The sequence below is a fragment of the Somniosus microcephalus genome, chromosome 5, assembly GCF_052327205.1.
Source record: "Somniosus microcephalus isolate GS21.2 chromosome 5, FLI_Smic_1.0, whole genome shotgun sequence".
NCBI classification, from domain to species: domain Eukaryota; kingdom Metazoa; phylum Chordata; class Chondrichthyes; order Squaliformes; family Somniosidae; genus Somniosus; species Somniosus microcephalus.
In genome coordinates, this window is record NC_140991.1 from 116,580,093 (window position 1) to 116,606,670 (window position 26,578).

The window sequence follows — 26,578 nt, forward strand, 5'->3', positions numbered from 1 at the left end:
CTTGACATGGATACCACACTGACAAGGCCATTTTGTGTGCTGCCACTGAAGGTTGGTACTACTTTATCAGCAAATCGATCTCTTTAGTACTTTGGAAGTTCAGTCAGGAATTCTACTGCTAGTTTTACTCAGCTGTGTTCAAAGTATTGCTTTGCATTGAGGATATGGGTACCCCATGGGAATACTTTTATTATGCTATGAAGAGGATGAGCATGAGGATATGGAGGAGGCTAGATTCCAGGCTCTTAGAGTCAGGCTTCACAGCAATCATCTCTTTACTCTTCCCTACTCACACTCACAGAGCAAGAAGATCCTATTTCAAGCTTCCTTGACCGTCAGTGCCTCAGAAGGCTGTGCTTTCTCCCAGAGGTTATTGGGCAAATAACCTCCAGGCTGAAGACCTGCAGCACACTTCCATCAGGAGAATAATATTGTTTATACCAGTTAGGGTCACCACTGCCTTAAACGTCTTTGCGTCCGGATCCTTCCAGACATTTGAATGTGACCTTTGCCATATTAGTTAGGCAGCTGTGCATTACTGCACCAAGAAGGACATTGATTCTCTGTTCAGGGGGGCTGCACAATTCATATCCTTCCCAATGGAAGTAGACCAAGAGAGATAGCTATCTAGTTCAACAGACTGGCAGGGTTTCCACAGATGCAAGGAGCAATTGATGGAATCCATATGGTATTCAAAGCCCCAGATGAATTTTATGAATAGGAAAGGCTTTCATTCTATTAATGTCCAGCTGGTGTGAAATGCCAATCATCTTATCCTACACTGACTGCCAGCCCTGGTGACTCAAAGCCATGTATCCAGATGGTTGATTGTTGACCAGAGCCATCCTGTGCCATCATGGATTATGACTCCAATAAGGCTTCCACAGACAGAGGGCCCATGTAATGACAAGAATTGTAGAGCAGATTATAGGATTTTGCAAGTTTGCTTTCGGTGCCTGGATAAGTCTTGTGGAGCCATGCAATATCACCTGGTGAGAGTCTCAAAAATCATTGTGGCTTGCATAATATTACATTAAAGAAAGGCTTGTTGCTTCTGAAAGCTAAAGGCAATGATGATGAAGAGGAAGTTAAGGGACCTCTCTCCCCACAGCATGAGGATGGTGTATAGGAGAGGTTTTGGGAGTGGACAGTCAGCAGCCAGAGAAAGGAGGGTGCAACTAATAGCCCAGTGCTTTTAATGAATAAAGTTTAATTTACCAAAAAAAAAGTCACTTCACACATGCCTATTCTACCCAACACCCTTATAAGTCTCTCACAGTCAAAAACGTCTGCCAAGTTCCTTCATAAGACAGAAGTCTATAATTCCCCTACCATCATTCAAACCTCAAAAAGCTGAAAGTATAGACAGAAATAAACCCAGAGTTCGACGTGCACAAGCCTGAGATGAGGCTCATCTTAGGGAAGCAGTTGTCCCAAAAGGATTAGCTTCCAGAAGCCTTTCTCTTACAATGGCAAAGGGTGCCGGGCTCATATCTGAAGTTACCTCATGACAAGCATTGGAAGTGGCCTTAAGGCAGCAGTCTCAATGTCATTCTTCAGAGAGACCGTGACATCTGCACCCACTTCTTGCAGCCTACTGGTGCTGGGCACAAGCTCAGAGGTCTACTGGTCGGTGTCAGTACAGACCAAAAAGCCCCAACCAGGTCTTGGAAACCCTTTGAAAGTATCCTGTTTAAAGTATCTATAGCAACACTGTTAGTTGCCATTCTAGAAGCCTCCAATGTCCTTAGAAGTTGTTCATGGCAGCTTGATGCCACAGAAATCTCCTGGACAGTCAGAATCTCCAGGGTATTCAGCAGGTTGTGGGAAACATCATGCAATATTTTAGAGATGAAGATAGTGGGATCCTTCAATTTGGCCATTGTCTGAACTATATACATGTAAATCATCTCCATTGGCTGCATGTGAGATTGGTGCTCCCTAATTTTAGTTCTTTTGAAGACTTGACCTCAGAGATCTGGTGTAAGATTTCGCAATAATTTCCAAAATTTCTACAGCCGAAGATTAAAGATAACCTGGGTAGAATATACCTTTAAAAATCCAGGGATCAAAATGGCCGTCAGACCTCGTGGCAGAAGACAAAAGACAGTCTCTCTGTAAAGCACGGGCTGACAAATAGAACTTGAAAGGCAACCTGTGTGTGTGCTGTGAAAAGGATAATCAAAGATGGCTGTCCGACCTCATGGCAGAGGACACCACACAGCCTGTGTGCATATGAAAAGGAAAATCAAAGATGACTGACAAAGGATTTAGAAAAAAAAAACAGCCCCTAAAGCAATGGAGTATTTAAACTGTCAATCAAAGGCAGTTCGAGGAGTTTCACCGCAGGACAATCGATGTTTGTTTACAGGAAGTCTACAATGTTGACACAAAGGCTTAACCACTTGAGACTGCCAATCAATTGCGGTTCCAGTGACCACAGGACAATGGCTTTGTTTACACTAACATCCAAGGGCTGTTTACTCAGCAATTAAGGAAATAGACATGTTTTCTTCAAACGGAGACAGTTTTATTCAACCCATCACAACGAATGGGGATACATTCAAAAACCCATCACAAGGGAAATGGGTAATTCATCCAAAACCCATCACAATGAATGGGACAGATCGATTCCCTTTTGTATAGCCCAGATACATCCAGATTTGGACGGGAAGATTTCGGCTCCAAATGGGGTATAAGATAGCTTCTCAGGAAGCCATCTCTCTCTCTGCAGCCTCACCTCCGTGCCCTTTCTACAACTCAGGAGCCCGCCCAAGGGAGTGGAATACCAGCAGTTACTTTTAAACACTGGGGTATCTCCATTTCAGGGTGGTGAAGAATCTAACACCACAGGGGCACGGAGCAGGTGTTTCACTGGTGAGCATAGTTTTTCTGGCCCATCACAAGGCAACTTAGATAGGTGTTTAGGGGTGGGAATTAAGGGGGATTTTGTTAAATTGTGATTTTAGTCAATTTTCCCTCGTTGTGTCCGGTTTCTCCTCCCCTGTTAAGTAACAGTGTTGCACTAAGCAAAAGAGTGCAGTAGTGGACGCTAAGTGTACTGTGAGAAGTAAAGTGCTGCACTAGTTAAAGGTGCTGTATTTAAGTAAGAGTGTACTGTGGCGGTACCACCGGGTGTCCCTTACTTATAATACATAATTCCCTTTAACTTAACTATATATATATATATATTGCTTACCTGTTCGGGCCGTTGCCCCTTTAAGAACGCATACTAACGCACTGACGTCACGTCACGTGACTCACCGAGACGCAAGCCGGCCCAGCTCGGCCTCCCACTCCCGCGGTGGCCGCCGGCCCGGTTCGGCCTCTCTCCCGCGGCGGCTGCCGGCTCGGTTCGGCCTCCTGCTCCCGACTTCGGCCGCAACGACCAGCTGCAGTGCCGGGCTAACGCGCTGACGTCATCACGCACATCACGTGACTGCCCTAAGCGCGGGCAAACGTGGTGACATCACGACGCGCATCACGTGACCGCCCCAAGCGCGGGAAAACGCGGACAACGTGATGGCGTCACGACGCAAATGTGATGACGTCATCACGCAATCCACAGGACTGCGAACTCATTCCTCATGGCGTCCCCGCTGGGGAAAGACCTACTCCAAGGCTCTCCTGCATCCATCTCTCTTACCTGCTGTATTTCATCTGCTTCCTGTACCTACCTGTTGGAATTCGGTTATTCTTGAATTAAAGAACTTCTTGATTGTTCTCCTGAAGTCGAACTCGATTATTTAATAGGCATTCATCCAATACCTACTTAGGTGAACCCGAATACCTACAGTACTGTATTAAAAGTGCTGTATTTAAGTAAGAGTGTACTGTATTAAAGGTGCTGTATTTAAGTAACAGTGTTGCACTAAGCAAAGGAGTGCTGTAGTGGACACTAAGTGTACTGTGAGAAGTAAAGTGCTGCACTAGTTAAAGGTGCTGTATTTAAGTAAGAGTGTACTGTATTAAAGGTGCTGTATTTAAGTAAAAGAATGTTGCACTAAGCAAAAGAGTGCTGTAGTGGACAATAAGTGTACTGTGTTAAGTAAAAGTGCTGCATCGAGCACAGGTGTGTTGTATTCATTATTTTAAGTTGTTTTCTTTTTGTTTCAATAAATACTGGTCTGTTTTGCACCCAACCACGAGTCTCGTTTCTGTCTACATCGCTACCGAATAAGTCCGGCGGTCAGAACCAGGAAGAGGGGAGCGCTTCGAAACCGCACGGGGCTCTGGAGCAGCTCAGAGGCTTCTGACTGGCCAGAGACAATAACCCCATCCCCGCTAATAATTCCTACACTGGGTCCAAGGCACCTCAGCCATGGGTAGTCATTTCTCCACTCACCCAGGTTCTCATTCTGACTAGTGCTCAATGCTTCACCCAATGACAAGCCCTTTGGACTCACTAGTTACTTCCTCCCAAGTGGCTGTCTCTGTGCTGGTGTTTGCGCGAGTAAGATGCCGTGACGCAGTTGCTGAAGAAGTTAGAAGCATTTGAGACTGTGGGTCGGACAGCTCTGAGTCAATGAAAAGAAAGTGTAGCAGCAAGCAAGGTTTAGCAGCTCTTGCCTCATTAAACAGCTTAACACACTTAGGGATAACAACAGAAAAAGCTGAAAAAACTCAGCAGGCCAGGCAACATTCATGGAGAGAGAAACAGAGTTAACGTTTCAGGTCGAAACCCTTCTACTCAGTTTGGCCTATATGCGATTCCAGTCCCACACCAATGTGGTTGACACTTAACTGTCCTCTAGAATTGTGCAATAAACACCAGCCTTGCCAACAATGCCCACATGCTGGGAATCAATAACAAAAATATGCCTCAGCACCATTACTGGAATTGTTCCTGATGTCAGCAAAACTTCTTCATAAAAAGAGTGATCATCATTTGGAGCAGTCTTTGGGAAAAGTAGTAGAGGCAAGAACCTTAGATTAATCCAGCTAGATGATGAGAATGTCACTTTTGCCGCATTGGATGAGCTAAAGTGAGATGAGACAGGCCTCCCTCATCTGTATTTACCTTGTGATCTTGTAATTTGGCTGATTAACTGTGCATTCTTACTAATACACAAGAATGAAAGACAGCAGAGTTGACCATTCCTGTGTGTGCACTTTAGCACTCAAAAACTTAAGACACGGACTTTTAGCACACTTTTGTTGCATACAGAGGAATTCCGAGGCTTAAGTTCTATGCTTACCACTGGATTTTTTCTGTTTGGTTCCAGAAGGTGCTTCAAGCTGCACATAGCTAGAGATTTGCTTGACCTGGGAGTGTTTACTGAAAACACCCAGTACAAGGGGAAATGTGTCATTTCCCACCACTGATATACCTCACCTTTAATTTGAACTATCCCCCATTAAAAATAATGATAGCCCTGAATTTTGATAACCAGAGCAATCAATTAAGGCTTTTTGAGTGTATCTTTTTTTTAATCTGATACTCTGCTCCTTTTTGTGTATGTGGCTAAACACTGGAAACTCCTTACTCCAATATCTGTTTATACAGAAAAGGCCAAAGCCCAGAAATTACTGTTGCCATAGTTAGTGGACAAATGCTTAATGTATTCATATAAGATTCCTATGATCACTATTTAAGTGAAAACATTAATGGATTAATGGCATAACCGGATTAATGTCATACAGAGATTAATGTCTGCATTAGAGTAGCAAAGGAATATCAGAGACATATTAACTGTCCAACTACGAATATTGCCGGCAGTAACTTCTAGGCTGATATTCGTGAAATGTAAAATCGATTGCAGCTAATGGGCCAAAATACAACAGGCTATAACTACAGATAGAAAGCCAACTTTGTACCTACCACTAGAATTTAAGCATGAAGGTATGTATCACAATGGCACAAGGCACACGTTAGCAGCATGATCCAAGACATAGACAGCACAAAGTGTTAACTTACACGGAGATTCTGTGGCTTGATACAAAGCAAAATTGTGGTTTTTTTATTTTCGTTCCTGGGATGTGGGCATCGCTGGCAAGGCCAGCATTTATTGCCCATCCCTAGTTGCCCTTGAGAAGGTGATGGTGAGCTGCCTTCTTGAACCGCTGCAGTCCATGTGGTGAAGGTACTCCCACAGTGCTGTTAGGGAGGCAGTTCCAGGTATTGACCCAGCGATGATGAAGGAACAGCGATGTACTTCCAAGTCAGAATGGTGTGTGACTTGGAGGGGAACTTGGAGGTGGTGGTGTTCCCATGTGCCTGCTGCCCTTGTCCTTCTAGGTGGAAGAGGTCGCGGGTTTGAGAGGTGCTGCCGAAGAAGCCTTGGCGAGTTGCTGCAGTGCATCTTGTAGATGGTACGCCGGTGGTGGAGAGAGTGAATGTTTAAGGTGGTGGATGGGTTGCCAGTCAAGCGGGCTGCTTTGTCTTGGATGATGTCGAGCTTCTTGACTGTTGTTGGAGCTGCACTCATCCAGGCAAGTGGAGAGTATTCCATCACACTCCTTACTTGTGCCTTGTAGATGGTGGAAAGGCTTTGGGGAGTCAGAAGGTGAGACACTTACTGCAGAATACCCAGCTTCTGACCTGCTCTTGTTGCCACAGTATTTATGTGACTGGTCCAGCTAAGTTTCTGGTCAATGGTGGCCCCCAGGATATTGATGGTGGGGGATTCGACAATGGTAATGCTGTTGAGTGTAAAGGGACGGTGATTAGATGCTCGCTTGTTGGATATAGTCATTGCCTGGCACTTGTGTGGCATGAATGTTACCTGCCACTTATCAGCGCAAGCCTGAATGTCATCCAGGTCTTGCTGCACACGGGCATGGACTGCTTCATTATCTGAGGAGTTGTGAATGGCGCTGAACACTGTCCAGTCATCAGTGAACATCCCCACTTCTGATATTATGATGGAGGGATGGTCATTGATGAAGCAGCTGAAGATGGCTGGGCCTAGGACACTGCCCGGAGGAACTCCTGCAGCGATGGCCTGGGGCTGTGATGATTGACCTCCAACCACCACAACCATCTTCCTTTGTGCTAGGTATGACTCCAGCCAGTGGAGAGTTTTCCCCCCGATTCCCATTGACTTCATTTTACAAGGGCTCCTTGATGCCACACTCAGTCAAATGCTGCCTTGATGTCAAGGGCAGTCATTCTCACCTCACCTCTGGAATTCAGCTCTTTTGTCCATGTTTGGACCAAGGCTGTAATGAGGTCTGGAGCCGAGTGGTCCTGGCAGAACACAAACTGGGCATCAGTGGGCAGGTTATTGGTGAGTAAGTGCTGCTTGATAGCACTATCGACAACACCTTCCATCACTTTGCTGATGATTGATAGTAGACTGATGGGGCGGTAATTGGCTGGATTGGATTTGTCCTGCTTTTTGTGGACAGGACATACCTGGGCAGTTTTCCACATTGTCAGATAAATGCCAGTGTTATAGATGCACTGGAGCAGCTTGGCTAGAGGCACGGCTAGTTCTAGAGCACGAACCTTCAGCAGGACAGCCGGGATGTTTTTGGGGCCCACAGCTTTTGCTGTATCCAGTGCACTCAGCCGTTTCTTGATATCACATTGAGTGAATCGAATTGGTTGAAGACTGGCTTTTGTGGTGGTGGGGACCTCAGGAGGAGGCCGATATGGATCATCCACTCCTCCCATTAGTTGTTTAATGGTCCACCACCATTCACGACTGGAAGTGGCAAGACTGCAGTGCTTTGATCTGATCCATTGATTGTGGGATCACTTAGCTCTGTCTTTAGCATGCTACTTCCACTTTTTAGCATGCATGTAGACCTGTGTTGCAGCTTCCCCAGGTTGGCACTGCATTTTTAGGTATGCCCATTTTTATGTTTACCAACATAGCTGAGATTGTTAGCAAGTTCACACTGTGATAGCCTCCCAGTTGTTCAAAGATTAATACTCTGATTTATCAGTCCAGCTAGGGTGAAGGAGGGGGAATTTCTATCTGTTAAGAAATTGGGTTTTGATACAATCACTGCATTTTTAATACAATGATGGGACCATAATTTGCTGTCAACGTAACGGTGATGCTAATGGTGCTCTCCATTATTTATGCGCAAATACTACAACAACTTCAGGTGAGTGTAGATGCGTGGTCAAAAGCGGAAATCCAAAAGTTGCTGTCTGAGATGCTTCGTTAGATTCGTGAAAACGGCATCTCGCTGTCTGCCTCACCATTGAACAGCGTGAAGTTGCTGTATTTGCGTGCTAGGTACGAACTAAAGTCACCACAGAAAGCTAAGTCTTGTCCATTTCAGTCTAAGTATCCTTTTAATGATGTGATAAGCGATAATTACTGCCAAACAGACACTCTGGCACTTAAAATTAACTATTACAATTATGGAGTCTCATTCCTTCAGGTTTTAATTGTTGTCAGAAATTTAAAAAAATAAATTTTTAATTTTTACATTTTTTTTACTTTTCCTTTCTGTTGCTTTTTTTTGCTCGCTCTTAATCCAATCGTTCTTTCCCTCTCTTTATTTCTCTTTCTGTACCTGATTTGTCATTGAATTCACCCACTCTAATTTACATTTCTTTCTCAGTCCTTGCACTGTTAATTTCGCAATCCTTCAATCTGATTGGTTAAAGAGATACACAGTTGCTTGGCCTATTCACTCAGGTCCCAGATGCCCGGTTTCCCTCACTGCTCTGCTCAGCTCGCACTTTCAGCAACATGTGGCACAAAATGTCATTGCGATTAAACAGGCGAGGACAAGTCAAACTAATAGCGGAGCCCATTCGTTGCCATGCTACAGCAAGTTATGGGCCAACATGTTTTGTGTACTTACACCAGTTAATTCAAGTCTTTGCTCCAGGTTTTGGTCTATGATTGGCAGGCACCCAGTAGTGAAGAACATAGGTCAGAGGCACGAGTACACAAACCACAAATTACTGAAATCAATCTTCCTTCAAAAGCTCTAAATAACTTCACAACAGATAGCAATGCCCTTATTTTTTCACAAGTAATAAATCTTGCTCCTACGTGTCACAAAAATGTAATTATAGGTCAACGATTGGTGAGGAATTGTAAGCCTGCACTGTAAAGACAGAACAGGTTAAGTTAGCCCAAGCACCCATGATGGCTTAGCTGGTTAAGGTCCCTGGTTCAATCCCTGGTCTGTGCTGATCAAGCTGATCTCAACTGGAATGCAGTAAAGTCTCTCCAACTGGAATCAGTACCCCAGGCTAGAGGTGCAAAAAGTGAGCTGGGGTTCCTGCTCCTCATCACGATTCAGCAACCCCTGCTGGAAATGTTTGTATGTGCAGACAGGGTCCATTGTGATGCCCCTGATTGGCGAATGGCCTGCCTCCTCAGTCTGCCCTCACACATGAAGGCTGGTTATTTGGGTGCGGCATATGCTTTAATGGGGGAAAGAATGGCAGAAAAAGGAAGGAAATAAAGATTAGGTGAATTCACACTTTTTCCGTGTGTTCACTCATTGGGTGTCGATGGAAAATGGAATGTTTTTGCTGTTGCCTTTCAATAATACTAACAGATAGTGAGACCAGATATGATACAATCTGTCATTTGTGGATCAAGAAATAAATGTTGCTACTAAGTTCTGCAGGAGTCACACTAAAGTACACTGGGTGCTATTTTTAAAATGCCTCACCACATTGCACTTATGTTGTGTGGATTGTTTTTCATGTTTTAGTATTATTTTCCTTGGTGGAAAGTATTTTTATTTTGTTCTCATGTCATGTGATAGGGCAGATGATCCGGTCCCAGAATTCTGCTGCTGATGCCAATCTCAATCTCGACAATAGAGGTTGGTTGCATGAGGTGACTCACCCTAATAGCATGGCGACATTCAGGAGCTGATTCTATGTTGAATCATCAGCACAAATTCACATCCAACAACTTCTTGGCCCAATGCAAAGCAGGATGCGGGAATATTGTGTTTTCACACTGGCCAATTTAGTTATTTTCAAAACTGCTTTGTGGCGAAGGAAATAAACTTTTCTCCTACAATTTTTCTCACAATTGTGATGCATGCTAATTCTACTCCAAGGGCACGATTTTCCTCCCATGTTAGAAAACCATGAAGTAATTTCATTTTCTGTTTGTGTTTCGTGCTCAATAATAAAACTGGCAGGTTTTCTGGGATGGGGGAGGAGGCTTTCTTAGTAGCATGTCCATGCTGTTCACATTCACTAATAATCAGTCTCAGAAACCCAGAGGGCTGAATTTTAATGGGGAAGGTGGGTTGGAAGTGGGGGGACTCGGAAGCGGTCAGGAAACCCGGGAGAACGGGTTTCCCGCACGCCCTACCATTAATTGGCAGGGATTGATTTGCATGGGAAACCTCTGTTTCCCACCCGCAGCCAGCCAGATTGAGGGGCTGGCTGGCTCCGGGTAGGTAGGCCAACAATTCTCCCAACAAATATGGAAGATTGATGATGAGTCACAGTAGGTTTGCAAATAGACATCATTAACAGCTGGCTGATTGACACACATTGTTATTGGTATTCTGTAGGAGATACTGGCAACCAATAGCAGAGAGAAGAATGCTCATTGACATAACTAAGCACAAACTCACATAAATACTTGCTAAAATGCTGGGAGATGAGAAGAAAATCACCAATATTACCAGCAGAATGATTAAATATTATGTTCAACTGAAATAAGACTTTAAAAACTTATAACTCTTGCATCAGGACTGCATTTATTAAAAAATAAATAAAGGGCCAATTTAGCATTCCAGGGACTCCTTGCTGAATTAGGTAGGTAGGCCTGAACATCGCATTTGCAAGGAACTAGATTCAGCGAGCTGTAAATTTGTGGAGGCCTCGCGTAAAGCATGCCTAAAAATCTTCACACCTCGTAGATTTTAGTAGATTTGAAGTAATGTAAATTGATATAAAAAATAAATCACCCATTCCACTCACTCCTTCAGTGCTACTCACCAACAACAACAACTTGCATGTATATAGCGCCAATGGGTGCTCCTGTGAATTCCTGTCCCAGCCTTTAAGGGTTTGATTCTTAAAGGTGTGTTAACAGTTTGATATTATATTTAAAGTTCTATTTCAACTTTTCACCACCTGTATGTACATTATTGTTGATGTATTCCTTGCTGCTGCAGCTTGCATTGCAAGACTCCTTTTTGCAGATACCTGTACCAAAAGACGCTGGCCACGATTTCCCCTATCTTGGCAGGTCGGTGGCGGGTCTCAACCCCACTGCTGGCTCCAGACGGCTATGTAGAATGATTTTCCCCTGATTAGGCTTGTAAACCCACCCTGCGAGTTTGCTGGCCAATTGAAGGAAGTGGGTCTGATGACATCATTTGATGACGTGTCATCAGCCGGTTTCCTTAAAGGGACCATGTCCAAATTGATTTTGACAATTGTGCTGTCCGTGTTCTACAGCATTGAGGTGCTGCAAACACTGACAAGCACTGCACAAAGGTAAACAGCTGCACCCAGGCTCTCCCATGACACCCTCCATATGCATTGGAAGGGAAGAGAGGTTCTCTTCCCTTCCAATGGGTGGAAGAGACCTCCCCAGGAGACCAATGCAGCCTGGTTGCACATTGCATAGGAGGGCACAAGCAGGGATGTTGTCAGGAGGACCAGGCTGCAGTGGCGCAAACCTTTCAATGATCTCAGTAGATCATGAAACGTTAGTACAAAGCCACACTCAACCTCATCCTGCTGTGCCACTCATCACATTCCCATCGCTCTGCCTTCCCTACCCTACTCCTGCACATCCTTACTCACACCAACATACCTTGCACCTCCACCCATCCCTCTCTATCTACATTATCACTTCCCCATCTAACTAGCCACCCCTCACACTCACCCTCATCCTAGTCCAATCATACCAACTAACAACACACAAGGGTAGGCACTTGGGGGTTTTAGCCAATGTTCATGTAAAGTTTCTGGTAATGTGCTGTCAAACATTGAAACCTTTATTTTCAACACTTTGCATTCTTGGACTGATCTGTGTGCACCTTTGGAAGTGGCTTAGTGAGTTGCAGTGAATGGTGAGGCATAACGGTACCCCCACAATGGTGATGAGTGTGAAAGGAATGGCTTGGGCATTGAAGGGATTCTTTATGGTGTTGGTGTAGGGTGGTGCCAACCTGGCGCATCATGTGGCAGCCAGGGTGTACAGCATCAAGTGAAGTAAATCTGGCCATGGTGAGGCCATCCCTGGCCTCCTGGGCAGCAATGTGGTTGGGTGCTGTGGCCCTCTGTCCTGTTCAGCATCAGGTGATTGCGGAGAAGGTTGGTGTTATTGTGCCTGGTGCTGCTGGTGTTGGGACTGATCTTGGTGGGATTCTGAGGACCAAGGTGAGAGAGAATAAAGGGCACCCATGTTGATGTAATAGATGGCAGCTGAACTTGAGTTGGCAGAAGCGATCATTCAATGGTGAGAGAGGTTGTTCCAATGAGGTGACACTGGATAGAGAGTTTGCTCCAAACACTTACAATGTGCATAAAGCTCAATCTGTCTTCCAAATGCAGTAAGCAACAGCTTCTGAGCTTGGAAAGTGAACAGCTGTGAGATGGGAGCTTTTATAGCACATTTGCAGCTGTCAAGTAATGAGATGATTCCATGGTCATACAACTCTCGCCCTGCTTACCTGACGTGATCCCCGAGCAGCGTGGACCCCATGGGTGACCTCGTAAAATGGTAAGCTGAACTCAAAATACTTTTTAATGGGCTGTTAACAAGGATATAATGACCTCAATTGCCTCCCCCACTGCTGCGTGTCGAGTTGACAGCGGGGTCCCGAGCCGCTGTCAAAAAAAAAGATTTCCCACCTGACCTGCCACCAAACGTACCTGCTGACCCCCCAAAAAACTATCCCTTTATTGCTGACAGGAGATGGTTTATGAGCAGCAACCAGAGTTATTTTATAACGCTCCTGTGAAGCGCCTTGTGACATTTTACTAAGTTAAAGGCGCTATATAAATACAAGTTGTTGTTGTTGTTGTTATAAGGGAATACTGTTGGGTGCCCCAATGGTGAGAGGAAGATGAGTTCAGGCAGAACAAAGACAGGTGCAACTGTACCTCAGGCATCAGACGCCACTCAGCCTTGTCCAGGAGCTGAGGGTTTGGACTTAGGCACACCCATTTGAAGATCTCAACAACAACAACAACTTGTATTTATATTGTGCTTTTAACATAGTAAAACGTCCCAAGGCGCTTCACAGGAGCGTTATAATACAAAATTTACACTGAGCCACATGAGGAGATATTAGGGCAGATGACCAAAAGCGTGATCAAAGAGCTCTTAAAGGAGGAAAGAGAGGTAGAGAGGTGGAGAGGTTTAGGGAGGGAATTCAGGGCTTAGAGCCTTGGCAGCTGAAGGCACGACCACCAATGGTGGACCGATTAAAGTCGGAGATGTTCAAGAAGCCAGAATTAGAGGAGTGCAGATATCGCGGAGGGATGTGGGGCTGGAGGAGGTTACAGGAGGTTATAGAATCATAGAATTGTTACAGCACAATAGGAGGCCATTCAACCCATCAAGCCCATGCCGGCTCTCTGCAAGAACACTTCAGCTACTCCCACTCCCCAGCCCTTTGTCTGTAGCCCTGCAATTTATTTTCTTCAGGTACTTATCTAATTCCCTTTTGAAAGCTGTGATTGAGTCTGCCTCCACCACCCTTTCAGGCAGTGCATTCCAAATCATAAACTTTCACTGTGTATAAAAGCTTTTCCTCATGTCACCTTTGGATCTTCTGCCAATCACCTTAAATCTGTGTCCTCTGGTTCTCGACCCTTCCGCCAATGGAAACAGTTTCTCTCTGTCTACTCTGTTTATGATCTCCCTCATGATTTTGAACACCTCTATCAAATCTCCTCTCAATCTTCTCTGCTCGAAGAAGAACAACCCCAGTTTCTCCAGTTTATCCACGCAACTGAAGTCTCTCATCCCTGGTACCATTCTTGTAAACCTTTTCTGCACCCTCTCTAAGGCCTTCACGTCCTTTCTAAAGTGCGGTGCCCAGAATTGGACACAATACTCCAGTTGAGGCCGAACCAGTGATTTATAAAGGTTCATCATAACTTCCTTGCTTTTGTACTCTATGCCTCTATTTATAAACCCCAGGATCCCGTATGCTTTTTTAACCGCTTTCTCAACCTGTCCTGCCACCTTCAACGATTTGTGCACATATACCCCCAGGTCTCTCTGTTCCTGCACCCCCTTTAGAATTGTATCTTTTATAAGAACATAAGAACATAAGAAATAGGAGTAGGAGTAGGCCAATCGGCCCCTCGAGCCTGCTCCGCCATTCAATAAGATCATGGCTGATCTGATCCTAACCGCCAATCCACTGTCACAGAACCATCTCCTGAATCTAACAGAATTAGACACACGAAATAGGACCAGGATCAGGCTACATGGCCCCTGGGCCCGCTCCGCTACCCACAGGGCCATGACCGATCCGAACCTAGACTCATGTCCAAATTCCTGCCCGCTCCCCGTAACCTTTAATTCCCTTTACTTCTAGGAAACTGTCTATTTCTGTTTTAAATTTATGTAATGATGTAGCTTCTACAGCTTTTTGGGGCAGCATATTCCATGGACCTACCACCCTCTGAGTGAAGTAGTTCCTCCTCATCTCAGTTTTGAAAGAGCAGCCCCTTATTCTAAGACTATGCCCCCTAGTTCTAGTTTCACCCATCATCGGGAACATCTTCCCCGCATCCACCCGATCCAGCCCCTTCACAATCTTATATGTTTCAATAAGATCGCCTCTCATTCTTCTGAACTCCAATGAGTAGAGTCCCAATCTACTCAACCTCTCTTCATATGTCCATCACCTCATCCCCGGGATTAACCGAGTGAACCTTCTTTGTACTGACTCGAGAGCAAGTATGTCCTTTCTTAAGTATGGACACCAAAAATTTTTGCAGTATCCCAGGTGCAGTCTCACTAATACCTTGTACAACTGAAGCAATACCTCCCTATTTTTATATTCTATCCCCCTAGCAATGAAAGCCAACATTCCATTGGCCTTCTTAATCACTTGCTGCACCTGCATACTAACCTTTTGAGTTTCATGCACCAGGACCCCCAGATCCCTTTGTACTTCAGTACTTTCCAGTTTCTTGCCATTAAGATAATAACTTGCTCTACGATTTTTCCTGCCAAAGTGCATAACCTCACACTTTCCAGTATTGTATTCCATCTGCCAAATCTCTGCCCACTTACTTAGCCTGTCTATGTCCCCTTGCAGGTTTTTTATGTCCTCCTCACTCACTACTTTCCCTCCCATCCTAGTATCATCTGCAAACTTTGATATGTTACACTCGGTCCCCTCCTCCAAATTGTTAATGTAGATTGTAAAGAGTTGGGGACCCAGCACTGACCCCTGCGGAACAACACTAGTTACTGATTGCCAGTCTGAGAATGAACCATTTATCCCAACTCTCTGCCTTCTGTTAGATAGCCAATCCTCTATCCATGCCAGAATATTACCCCCAATCCCGTGATTTTTTATCTTAAGCAATAATCTTTTGTGTGGCACCTTGTCAAATGCCTTTTCGAAGTCTAAATACACTACGTCCACTGGTTCCTCTTTATCCACCCTATATGTTACTTCCTCAAAGAACTCCAGCAAATTTGTCAAACATGACTTCCCCTTCATAAAACCATGCTGGCTTTGTCCTATTAAATTATGATTATCCAAATGTCCTGTTACTGTCTCCTTAATAATGGACTCCAAAATTTTACCTACCACAGATGTTAGGCTAACCGGTCTATAGTTTCCAGCCTTCTGTCTGCTGCCCTTTTTAAGTAAGGGTGTTACATTAGCAGTTTTCCAGTCTGCCAGGACCTTTGCCGAGTCCAGGGAGTTTTGGAAAATTATTACCAATGCATCCACAATCCCTACCGCCACTTCCCTCAAGACCCTACGATGTAAGCCATCAGGTCCAGGTGATTTATCCGCCTTGAGTCCCATTATTTTACCGAGTACCACTTCCTTAGTGATTTTGATCGTGTTTAGCTCCTCCCCCCTTTTAGCCCCCTGTTTGTCCAGTGTTGGGATATTCTTAGTGTCTTCTACTGTAAAGACTGATGTAAAATATTCATTCAGTATTTTTGCCATCTCCATATTTCCCACCATTAATTTCCCGGTCTCATCCTCTAAGGGACCAACATTTACTTTAGCCACCCTTTTTCTTTCTATATAACTATAAAAACTCTTACTATCTGTTTTTATATTTTTTGCTAATTTACTTTCATAATCTATCTTCCCTTTCTTAATCAATCTTTTTGTTATTTTTTGCTGTCTTTTAAAGTTTTCCCAATCCTCTATCCTCCCACTAGATTTGGCTACCTTATATGCCCTTGTTTTTAGTCGAATACTATCCTTAATTTCTTTACTTAGCCACGGATGGCTGTCTTTTCTTTTACACCCTTTTCTTCTCAGTGGAATATATTTTTTTTGGAAGTTGTAAAATAACTCCCTAAATGTACACCACTGATCATGTATCGTCTTACCCTTTAATCTATTTTCCCAATCCACCCTACTCAATTCCGCTCTCATACCTTCATAGTCTCCTTTATTCAAGCTTAGCACGCTTGTTTGAGATCCAACCTTCTCACCCTCTAATTGAATATGGAATTCAACCATGGTCACTCATTCCAAGGAGATTCTTTACTAGGACATTTTTAATTAACCCCGTCTCGTTACACAGGACCAGATCTAAGGTTGCTTGCCCCCTGGTCGGTTCAGTTACATACTGCTCAAGAAACCCATCCCTAATACACTCAATGAACTCATCCTCAAGGCAGCCCTGCCCAATTTGATTTGTCCAATTAATATGATAGTTAAAATCCCCCATAATTATAGATGTTCCCTTATTACAAGCCTCAACTATTTCCTGATTGATACTCCGTCCAACAGAGTTGCCACTGTTCGGAGGCCTATAGACTACGCCCACTAGTGTTTTTTTCCCCTTATTATTCCTTACCTCCACCCAAACTGTTTCATTATCCTGATCTTTTGACCCAATATCATTTCTCTGTATTACAGTGATTCCTTCCTTTATTAACATAGCCACCCCACCTCCCCTTCCTTCCTGCCTGTCCTTCCTGATCATTAAATAACCTGGTATGTTTAATTCCCAGGCATTGTCACCCTGCAGCCATGTTTCTGTAATGGCCACAAGATCATACCCATATGTAGTTATTTGTGCCATTAACTCGTCTATTTTGTTACGAATGCTACGTGCATTCAGATAGAGAACTTTCAAATATGTTTTGTGACACTTAGTTCCTGCTTTTGCCCTTTTTATTACTTTACCTTTTACTCCATATCTTCTGCCCCTTCCTGACACGCTCTGGTTTTTAATTTCCCCACTGCTACCTAAGTCTATGACCTTCTCTGTTGTCATTTTTATTATTTGCTCTCTAGGAACCTCCCCCCCCACTAGTTAGTTTAAAGCCCTCCCTACAGCCCTAGTTATATGATCCGCCAGGACTCTAGTCCCAGCACTGGCCAAGTGAAGCCCATCCCAACGGAACAGCTCCCTCCTGCCCCAGTACTGGTGCCAGTTTCCCAGGAAGCAAAACCCATTTCTCCCACACCAGTCTTTGAGCCACGCATTTAACTCTCTAATTTTATTTGTCCTAGCCAAATTCGCTCGTGGCTCAGGTAATAGATTATTACCCTTGTGGTTTTGCTTTTTAGTTTATATTGCTTCTCCTCGTTCTTCCTACCCAAATGTATCACTTCGCACTTTTCTGCATTAAACTTCATCTGCCACGTGTCCTCCCATTCCACGAGCCTGTCTATGTCCTCTTGAAGTTTATCACTCTCCTCCTCATTGTTCACTATACTTCCAAGTTTTGTGTCATCTGCAAATTTTGAAATAGTGCCCTGTACACCTAAGTCCAAATCATTAATATATATCAAGAAAAGCAATGGTCCTAGAACCAACCCCTGGAGAACATCACTGTATACCTTCCTCCAGTCTGAAAAACAACCGTTCAACACTACTCTCTGTTTCCTGTCACTTAGCCAATGTCATATTCATGCTACCACTGTCCTTTTTATTCCATGGGCTTCAACTTTGCTGGCAAGCCTATTATGTGGCACTTTATCAAATGCCTTTTGGAAATCTATGTACACCACAACAACCGCATTGCCCTCATCAACCCTCTCTGTTATCTCATCAAAAAATTCAATCAAATTGGTTAAACACAATTTGACTTTAACAAATCTGTGCTGGCTTCCCTTAAAAAATCCACACTTGTCCAAGTCGAGGTAAGATAAGAACTACCTTGTCCTTCTATGCTTCACAAGAAGTTTTTCATGGATTTATGCTGCCTCCTTGAGCCTGACCTTCAGACAAGATCTATCATAGCCTTGTAGTGGACTCTTCTCCCTCCATTCCAGCTCCCATTGACCTTCTGGTGTAGACCTCGATCTCTGCCAAGACCTACAAGGCAACCAATCCTCCCATGTTTGGTGCACTTCTGCCCCTCTAATTGCCCAGCCTCCTCCTCTGGTGTGCAGCAGTTGTCCCACTGCATCACCACTGTGATTTTGCAACTAAGCAACGACAGGCTGTCTCTTTGCAGAGGAAATCCAGGCAGATACTGGCCATGCAATATGATCCCCGAAGCAGGAAACAGGATCAGGGTTGCGGCAGTGTCAGAGGGCCAGGTGGAGGCCTGCCTGCCGGAACAGCACCACCGGGAGGAGCATCCTCTCCTGGCTGTTTTTAATGCTGACACTGTGCCAAAATACATCCAAAGAAAGGTAGTGAGCTGACAGTTCAGAAAGTCCAGGGAGTTAAGGGGGCTAGAATTACGTAGCATCACCCTAGGGCGTTTCTTTTGCGAGGAAGAATTTCTGGCTGTGCCCCTAATGCCAACAACAATTTACTGTACATTTATATAGCACCTTTAACACAGGAAACATTCCAGAGCATTTCACAGAGGCACAATCAAATAAATGGATATTGAGCCAAAGAAGGAAATATTCGAAAGAGTAAACAAAAGTTTAGTCATATGGGTGGACTTAAAGCAGCATCTTAAAGGAGAAGTGGAGGCGGAAAGGCAGAGAGGTTTAGGGAAGGAATTCCAGAGCGTGGAGCAGAGGTAACAGAAGGTACGGTCGCCAGTGGTGGAGGGAGTGCAAAAGAGAGAAGAGTCAGTCGAACAGAGAAGGGAGTTTCCACGGCTGGAGGAGGTTAGAGAAATAGGGAGAGGTGAGGCAATAATGGAATTTAAACATGAGACATTTAAGACATTAAGGGTGAGAAATTCGATATCTTAGCGCATCCAGTTAGTGCCTGGCGGGACACGAGACGAATCTGGCACCGCATGCCAAATTCGGCCCCCCCCCGTAGTGCATGGATGAACTACAGAATTTGTTCATCCCTGTTTGGCATAAAAATAAAACAAAAAAGGTGACTCAACCGTGGCTAACAAGGGAAATTAGGGATAGCATAAGATCCAAGGAGAAGACATATAATTTGGCCAGAAAAAGCAGTAAACCTGAGGATTGGGAGCAGTTTAGGATTCAGCAAAGGAGGACAAAGGGGAAAATAGAGTATGAGAGTAAGCTTACAGGGAACATAAAAACTGACTAAAAGCTTTTATAGATATGTGAAGAGAAAAAGATTGGTGAAGTCAAGCGTAGGTCCCTTGCAGTCAGAATCAGGGGAATTTATAATGGAGAACAAAGAAATGGCAAACCAATTAAATACATACTTTGGTTCTGTCTTCACAAAGGAGGACACAAATAACCTCCCAGAGATGTCGGGGAACATAGGGTCTAATGAGAGGGAGGAACTGAATGAAATCAGTATTTGTAGGCAAATGGTGTTAGGGAAATTGACGGGATTGAAGACCGATAAATCCCCAGGGCTTGATAATATACATCCTAGGGTACTTACGGAAGTGGCCCTAGAAATAGTAAATGCATTGCTGGTCATCTTCCAAAATTCTATAGACTCTGGAGCAGTTCCCATGGATTGGAGGGTAGCTAATGTTACCCCACTATTCAAAAAAGGTGGTAGAGCGAAAACGGGGAATTATAGACCGGTAAGCCTGACATCAGTAGTGGGGAAAATGCTAGAGTCCATTATAAAAGATGTAATAGCAGAGCACTTGGAAAACAGTGACAGGATCGGACAAAGTCAACATGAATTTACAAAAGGTAAATCGTGCTTGACTAATCTACTGGAATTTTTTGAGAATGTAACTGGTAGAATAGATAAGGGAGAACCAGTGGATGTGGTGTATTTGGACTTTCAGAAGGCTTTTGATAAGGTCCTGCATAAGAGATTAGCGGGCAAAGTTAAGGCACATGGGATTGGGGGCAAGGTACTGACTTGGATAAAGAACTGGTTGGCAGACAGGAAGCAAAGAGTTGGAATAAATGGCTCTTTTTTCGAGTGGCAGGCAGTGGCTAGTGGGGTACTGCAGGGATCAGTCCTAGGACCCCAGCTATTCACAATATATATAAATGATCTAGACAAGGGAACTAGATGTAATATCTCCAAGTTTGCAGACGGCACAAAGTTGGGTGGGCGTGTGTGCTGTGAGGAGGATGCAGAGAAAGTCCAGTATGATTTGGACAGGTTGGGTGATTGGGCAGAAGCATGGCCGATGCAGTATAATGTGGCTAAATGCGAGGTTATCCACTTTGGTGGCAAAAACAGGAAGGCAGTTTATTATCTGAACGGCATTAGATTGGGAGAAGGGGAAGTTCAACAAGACCTGGGTGTCCTTGTGCACCAGTCGCTGAAGGTAAGCATGCAGGTGCAGCAGGCGGTTAAGAAGGCAAATGGTATATTGGCCTTCGTAGCAAGAGGCTTCGAGTACAAGAACAAGGATGCCTTGCTACAGTTGTACAGGGCCTTGGTGAGACCACACCTTGAGTATTGTGTGCAGTTTTGGTCGCCTTATCTGAGGAAGGATGTTCTTACCATGGAGGGAGTGCAGCGAAGATTCACCAGACTGATACCGGGGATGGCAGGAATGACGTATGAGGAGAGATTGGGCTCGATTGGGCTTATACTCGCTGGAGTTTAGAAGAATCAGAGGGGATCTCATTGAAACTTATAAAATTCTAACAGGACTGGACAGACTGGATACAGGAAGGATGTTCCCGATGGTCGGGGAGTCCAGAATCAGGGGTCACAGTCTAAGGATAAGGGGTAAGCCATTTAGGACAGAGATGAGGAGGAATTTCTTCACCCAGAGAGTGGTGAACCTGTGGAATTCTCTACCACAGAAGGCAGTGGAGGCCAATTCATTAAATATATTCAAGAAGGAGTTGGATATATTTCTTAAGGCTAAAGGGATCAAGGGATATGGGGAGAAAGCAGGGACAGGGTACTGAATTTGGATGATCAGCAATGATCTCATTGAATGGCGGAGCAGGCTCGAGGGGCCGAATGGCCTACTCCTGCTCCTATCTTCTATATTTCTATGGACTTCAGCGCCAGGCAGATTGTGACGTGCAATGCTCACTGGGCGTCTGATCTGCCAAATTGAGTATCTCCCCTGCCTTAGCGCCTCGCCCCGACAGCGACAGGGAGAGGAGGCGTCAAGCAGTCGGTAGCCGGCTCCAAGGGCGCTACTTAAAAGGATCATCAGTAACGAGTCGCAGCTGTCAAGTTAGTGGTGCTTCCTTGTCAGTTTGAGATAGTTCAAGAGTTGAATTCAGTCATTCAAATGTTGTTTAGTCTTCGGAGTGTTGCGGCTTCTAATAGATAGTTACATTTATTCTCACAAAATATCAAAGTGCTGCGCTTCCTTACATTAATGGGGGCAGTACTGGCAGCCGACCTGGCCCTCCAGGGTCTACAGAGGAGGCAGCGAGAAAAATTGCTAGATGTAGCCAGAGGGAGGAGGAGGGCCACCAGGGCTCTCAACAGGAGGCCTTACCCTCCGAGGATATTCCGACAGCACTTCTACCTCCAATTGAGCCAGGAGTTGTATCTTAGAAGGCTCCGCTTCAGCACAGTGATGGTCACAGAACTCTGCAACCTCCTGCAACCAGACTTCGAGCCTCAGATCAGGATGAGGATGGCTTTCTCAGTGGCAGTCAAGGTCACCGTTATTAAATCCGTGTGTTAATGGAGACACGGAATGCAGGAGTTGGTTTAACAAGTCTTTGCTGAATGGAGACAATCTGGAAACTGAAACTACAGAAGCCTGCCAGGGCCTTTTATACAGGGATGGTCACTGCCGGTACTGCAGTCTGAGACCAGTTATTCCCTTAAAGGGCCATACACAACAATTCCTCCCCTTTTAGATAAACAGTACATAACATTCATTTAACAACTAAATAATAACTAATTACAATTACAATTACGGTTGCTAGATACATTAGTTGAAGTTAAGCAATTATAAGTTCAGTCTTTGAGGAGGCTTCCTGATTCTGTCTGGATAACGCCTCTTTGGGATATCAGGTTCTTCTGGCAAGGTTGAGTCGGGATCAATGTCGTTGTTTGGTTCATCTGCTTCCAATATCACCGATTCTGCGGTAGATGCAATTGGTACTTCGGTTTCATCGCCAGGTGTATCAGATCGTGGTGTTGAGTTGAGGTTTTCCAGTGACTCTAGAATCTGGTCAGCATGGCGTCTTACAATGCTTTCTCCAACGTCCATGGTATACATTAGAGGTCCTTGCCGTGTACAGATCGTTCCTGGCTGCCATTTCTCTGTGCGGTAGTCCCGGGCCAAAACTGGTTGACCTATCTTAAAACTCCTGGTCGGCCTTTCATTCATATTCTGAAACTGCCTGTTCTCCACATCTCTTCGGACGTTTGGCTTAACCAAATCCAAGCGGCATCGTAGTCTTCGATTGAACAACATCATGGCTGGAGTTTGGTTGGTAACCGCATGTGTCGCATTCCTGTAGGCAAACAAGAAGTTATCCACCTTGTGTTGTAGGGGTATATCTTCATTACACATTGCCTTGACAGCCTTCTTGAATGTTTGAACAAACCTCTCGGCCAATCCATTAGTGGCTGGATGATATGGGGCGGATGTGTAATGCTTAACACCATTGTTCTTTAAGAATCTCCGGAACTCTTCAGACACAAACTGTGGTCCATTGTCAGAGCAAATCTGTTCAGACAGCCCATTCCTGGCGAATATGGTTCGTAAGACTGTGATAGTATTTTCTGTGATGGTTGAGGACATTTTTATTACCTCTGGCCACTTTGAATGTGCATCCACCGCAATTAAAAACATCGAGTCCATAAAGGGACCAGCAAAATCAATGTGCACCCTTTGCCATGGAGATGAGGGCCACTCCCATGGATGTAGAGGGGCTTGTGGTGGGGCGTTTTGGACCTTCTGGCATCCTGTACAGCTCTTGGTCATCTCTTCGATTTCTCTATCGATTCCCGGCCACCACACAAATGCTCTGGCTAAGTTCTTCATTTTTACCCCTCCCAGATGACCCTCATGAAGCTCATTGAGCACTCTATCCTTCAATATTGGTGGAATTACTACTCTGGATCCACACATCAAGGTTCCTCTGCACACTGACAGCTGTTCTCTTCTCGGCGAGAATGCTGGCAGCAGTGGTTCGCCATGTGCTGGCCATCCCTTCACCGTTAAATCATAGACCCAGGAGAGTGTCGGGTCATTTCGTGTTTCCTTTTCTATGTTTGCATTCGTCACAGGGAGACATTCGACAATAGTCGAGTGGAATAACTCCACTGGATCCACTGCCAGTTCTTCTTCCACCGTCGGCAACGGTAGGCGCGACAATCCATCAGCATTCCCATGCTGTTTAGTTCCTTTGTACTCGATGTCATATTGGTGTGCCCTTAGGAAAAGGGATCACCTCTGTAGCCGTTGTGCCGTCATTATCGGTACGCCCTTCTGAGGGTTGAAAATGGAGACGAGAGGTTGATGATCAGTTAGTAGAGTAAATTTCTGACCGTGCAGGTAGTGATTGAACTTCTTCACCCCCCACACCAGGCTGAGGGCCTCTCTGTCAATCTGGGCGTAGTTACGCTCGGCTGAATTAACGAGCGTGACGCAAAAGCTATCGGCCTCTCAGAACCATCAAGGAATTTATGTGACAGTACCGCCCCAATGCCGTAGGGAGACGCATCACACGCTAGTCTTATCGGTAGTGATGGGTTGTAGTGAGCCAATACTTCTCTTGAAGTGATTAGGTCCTTACTCTTCTGAAAGGCCCACTTACATTCATTGCTCCATTTCCATACTACTCCCGTTCGTAGTAGGGCGTTCAGTGGATGCAGAATTGTGGACAAATTCGGCAAAAACTTATGGTAATAATTCACCAATCATCGGAATGACCTCAGTTGTGACACATTTTCAGGCGCTGGAGCCTTAACTACCGCTTCAATTTTGTCAGGGGACTTATGCAATCCCTCTTCATCAATCACGTGGCCACAATACGATATCTGTTTCTTAAAAAACTCGCACTTGGTGCGATTGGCTTGTAGCCCATGTTCACGTAGTCTAGTGAGCACCTGCTCTGGGTTGGCAAGGTGTTCACTGTCATCTTCACCTGTCACTAGGATGTCGTCCAAGTAACACTGAGTCCTCGGAATACCTTGCAGGACTTGTTCCATCGATCTTTGCCATATCGCCGGAGCTGATGCTACTCCGAATACCAGTCGATTATACTGGTAAAGGCCTTTGTGAGTGTTTATCGTGAGATACTTCCTAGAGGATTCTTCAACCTCCATCTGCAAATATGCTTGCGCTAGGTCAATTTTTGTAAAACGCTTCCCTCCGGATAGTGAGGCGAAGATATCTTCTATCCTTGGAAGAGGATATTGTACTGTGTGAAGGACTGGGTTCACTGTCACCTTGACGTCCCCACAGATGCGAACCTTCCTTGGCTCCTCAGACTTATTGTTTAACGTTTTCTTCATGACAGGAATGATGGGTGTCGCCCACTCGCTCCAGTCTACCTTAGATAGCACACCTGCATTCTCCAGATTCTCCAGCTCTGCCTCGACGGCTGGGCGAATTGCATATGGTACCGGTCTTGCTTTGAAAAACTTGGGAATTGCATTCACCTCTATTTTTATCGAGGCGGTTACGCCTTTAAGAGTGCCCAGTTCTTGTTGAAATACCTCTTTGGCATCAGCTAAGATTGTTGACAATCGTCCAGGAGTGACGTCGTCACCCTTTTTACCAGCCACCGTCAGTGCCTGAATGGAGTGCCAGTCTAAACTTATCTTTCTGATCCATTCACATCCCAATAACGGTGGTCCACCATCTTGCAGAATGTAGAGATACAATTTCCGTATTTTCTTGCCGTTGTATTCGACAGGCACCCTTATTTTTCCTCTGGGGTATACTTTTTGCCCTGTATACGTCCTCAAGACAATGGATGTCTCTCTCAAGGGTATGTGTGAGAATAGCCGCTCGTAGTCTCGTCGATTCATGATGGTTAGAGCTGATCCTGTATCCAATTCCATTTTGACTTGAGACCCTGCTATCGTGAGGGTGACCTAAATGGTTCGGTGATCCTCTTTTGCGATTACGTTGTGAAGTTTGAGACAGCTTAGTCTCTTGTTCCCGGATTCACTATCGCTCATCTGGTCTTCGGAACTACTGTCCGTCATCTTTTGTACTTTCCTGTACGGTTCTTTAGTAGCCTTTTTATTGTCATTGGTCTTCTTCTCAGACCTGCAAACTCGTGCAATGTGTCCCATCTTTCTGCATTGCCTGCATATTTTGTCCTTGGACCAGCAGTCCTTCTGGTCATGGTTTGTTCTGCCGCAGCGATAACATTTTGCAAATCCCCGTGTCATTTCGTGGGTGCCATATTCCTGTGGCTTTTGTTGTATTTCCGCAGCTCCCCTTGCTGCTGCTTCGTATGATACTGCCACGCTGAAAGCCTTATCTAGCGTCAGCTCTTTCTCTGACAGTAACCTCTTCTGGGTTCCTTCACTCAGGAGTCCACAGACAAATTTGTCCCGTAAGGTATCTGCCAGTCCTGCTCCGAACGGGCAGTGCTTTGATAGCTTGCGTAGTTCCGTAAGGTAATCAGCATTGCTCTCATTTTTATGCTGATTTCTCCTGTGGAATTTAAATCTTTCTGCTATCAGCAGTGGTGTAGGATTTAGGTGTTCCTGTAGGATAGCAACAATTTCGTTAAAACTCTTCGCCTTCGGTTTGGCTGGAGTAATCAGGTCCCGCAATAGGCCGTACGTTCTTGCGCCCATTAAATTTAGCAATACCGATGCCTTTTTCCCCTCAGCTATTTCGTTTGCCTCGCAATATACCTCGACTCTTTCCACATACGTGGTCCAGTCGTCTATTGCATTATCGAAGGCAGTGATATCGCCAGTCTTTGGCATCTTGAAAATCTAAGATGGCGTCTCCCGCACTTTTCCTTCGTCCCCGATGGATCAAAATGGCGCCTCCCGCGCTTTTCCTTCTTCCCCGCCGCGTTAAGATGGCGCCTCCCGCGCTTTCCCGCCGCTGTCGCTGCTGGCAACGCCGCTCTCCGCGGTATTTTTATTTTTAACCATTCCCGTCGTGGAGCGGACCCTCTGGGACACTTCCCTCCCTCTTCTTAGGTCCGAACACTGCCCGGCTGCGAAGCACCGGCCGCGCCCTGCGTGCTCCACCCTCTCTCTTTCTCTTTGCTTCCTGAC